Source organism: Lissotriton vulgaris, chromosome 6, assembly GCF_964263255.1.
Source record: "Lissotriton vulgaris chromosome 6, aLisVul1.2, whole genome shotgun sequence".
NCBI classification, from domain to species: domain Eukaryota; kingdom Metazoa; phylum Chordata; class Amphibia; order Caudata; family Salamandridae; genus Lissotriton; species Lissotriton vulgaris.
In genome coordinates this window covers 700,023,976-700,026,458 of record NC_141694.1, presented here as the reverse complement: position 1 = coordinate 700,026,458, position 2,483 = coordinate 700,023,976, and the positions used below count along the sequence as shown (strand labels likewise).

The 2,483-nt window shown below is 48.4% G+C and overlaps 1 pseudogene; it reads right to left on the bottom strand.

The window, feature by feature from the left end:
- Positions 1 to 1,510: 1,510 nt before the first annotated feature.
- Positions 1,511 to 2,124, bottom strand: LOC147707863 (ras-related protein Rab-1A pseudogene; annotated as a pseudogene).
- Positions 2,125 to 2,483: the final 359 nt, after the last annotated feature.

Here is a 2,483-nt window from a genome sequence, read left to right as displayed (position 1 = left end):
CGTGCCCTCCGCTCTTACCCGTGCCCTCAGCTCTTACCTGTGCCCTCAGCTCTTACCTGTGCCCTCAGCTCCTACCCGTGCCCTCAACTCTTACCCCTCTGCCCTCAGCTCTTACCAGTGCCCTCAGCTCTTACCCCTCTGCCCTCAGCTCTTACCCTACCCTGTGCCCTCAGCTCTTCCTAGGCCCTCGCTTCTGACTCCTGTGCCCTCAGCTCTTACCTGTGCCCTCAGCTCTTACCCCTCTGCCCTCAGCTCTTACCCTGCCCTGTGCCCTCAGCACTTCCTAGGCCCATGCTTCTGACTCCTGTGCCCTCAGCTCTTACCTGTGCCCTCAGCTCTTAACCCTGTGCCCTCAGCTCTCACCCCTCTGCCCTCAGCTCTTACCCCTGTGCCCTCTCCCCTCACCCGTGCCCTCAGCTCTGACACCTGTGCCCTGTGACCCTCGCGGGTGACCATGGCCAGCATGGCGGGGGAGATCGTGGCCTTCCTGCTGGCCCTGTCGGGCTGGGTGCTGGTCTGCTCCACGCTGCCAACCGACTACTGGAAGGTGTTGAGCATCGACGGCACGGTCATCACCCCGGCCACCTTCTGGTCCAACTTGTGGAAGACCTGCATCACCGACTCCACCGGCATCTCCAACCGCAAGGACTTCCCGTCCATGCTGGCCCTGGAGGGTGCGTCCCGACGGGGGGAGGAGGGGGGCTGTGTGTGTGTCTGTGTATATGGCTCTGTGTATGTGTGTGTGTGGCTCTGTGTGCGTGTGTGGCTCTGTGTGTGGCTCTGTAGGTATTTATGTGTGTGGGACTCTGTGTGTGGCTGTGTGTTTGTGTGTGGCATTTGCAAGAGATTAAGCTATTGGCATTGTAAATAACAGGGCCATTTATTTATCTGTTTTCAAAACCAACACATACATAAAAATGTTGTCGTTTACAATGCCAATAGCTCTAACTTTTTCAAAGGCGAGACCGTTGCATTGTAAATGCTTGTATTTTTTGGGAACTGCTTTCCTTCTATGTAATATGTTTCAGGAGCCGACAAGAAACAGAAGTGAGAGCATCTTGATCCGGAATGACTATGTGCTGGATGGATGGCCTGTGTTTTCATGAGGGATTCAGCTTGGATTGGCCGTTCCCGCTGTTTCCATCTGATTTTGGATTTATTGTTCTTCTGACATTTTATGGTTGAAGTGGAGTTTATTTGCAAAGAAAGATGTAGTCAAGATGGTGTCTCTCAGTTTTGGGGGGCGTAAGTGTGTTATGATTGGTGGACTGCGGTAGGGGGCGCGGTATGAGGGGATTCATAGTTTTTTATATTTATTTTCTAACATTTTGATTGGCTGCTGTTTGGAGCTAGTAAAGATGGAGAAGCACAATCTTGCCTCTGTGTCCTTAATAGAATCGAAAATACTTATTAAGAATCCTAGAAAAGGTTTCATTCAGGCAATTTAGTTTTGTCACTTAGGATCAGATTGCAAACTCATGGGTGTAATGACACAGTGAGGAGGCAGGTTTCAGCAGCACCCTCGCCTGGACTGGTTGAGCAGAGTGGTTTAAATTATGACATTGGAATTTTCCGCCCCACCAGATGTTCCTCCAGAGCCCATTCGCTTTCTAATCTCAGGCGCCCTTGTCATGAAAGCTTCATTGACATTTATTGCTTTTTTTGCACTGGTTTCCAAAAATGGAATCCCAAGGAAGTCTGTGAATTCCTTTGCTGTTGTGTAGTCTACCACTTTCTTTGTGGTCAAATCAATTTTATTACCTATCAATGACTTGTTAACGTTTTCAGTGGCATAACGATCGATTTCTTGCAGCTACCACTTTACATTATTAAAGGCCTCCTGGTCTGTTACACGATACACTACTATGAAACCATGGCCTCCTCTATAATAACTGGAAGTGATGGTTCTGAATCTCTCCTGGCCTACTCTGTACTATATTTGAAGATTAATTGTTTTTCCATCTAACTCAATAGTTCAGATTTTAGAATCAATGTCAATTGTGCTGATGTAGCTTTCTCAGTGTGTCCTGCAATTCTAAGCAGAAGGCAGGACTTTCCAATCCCAGAGTCCCTATCGAGCAGAAATTTGAATAAATAATCATATTCAGGATTCATGCTAGACATGTCCATGGCTGACAAGTTCTGCCGCTGTCTGAGGCTGGGGCAGGGCCGCTTTACATTTGCTTCCTCTCCCACCCAAAAGAGTAAAACGAAGACCTCTGGCCCGTTCCTCTCAAAGCCTAGCTCAATAGTACTCATGTTATCGATCTCAGATGCATTAAAGGCAGAGTTGACCTGCTGAGGTTCACACCTATGGTCATGAGTTTAAACATGAGTTACTGGTGAAAATGCATTAGTCCATTGAACCACCCAACACTGCCATCAGAAACTGCCTCGCCTGTAAAGAGGCAAGACAACTGCCCAAGCCCTTGAGGACTCTCCAGAAGGTATGGCAAAACGCATGGCCAACCTGGTCTGTAAAA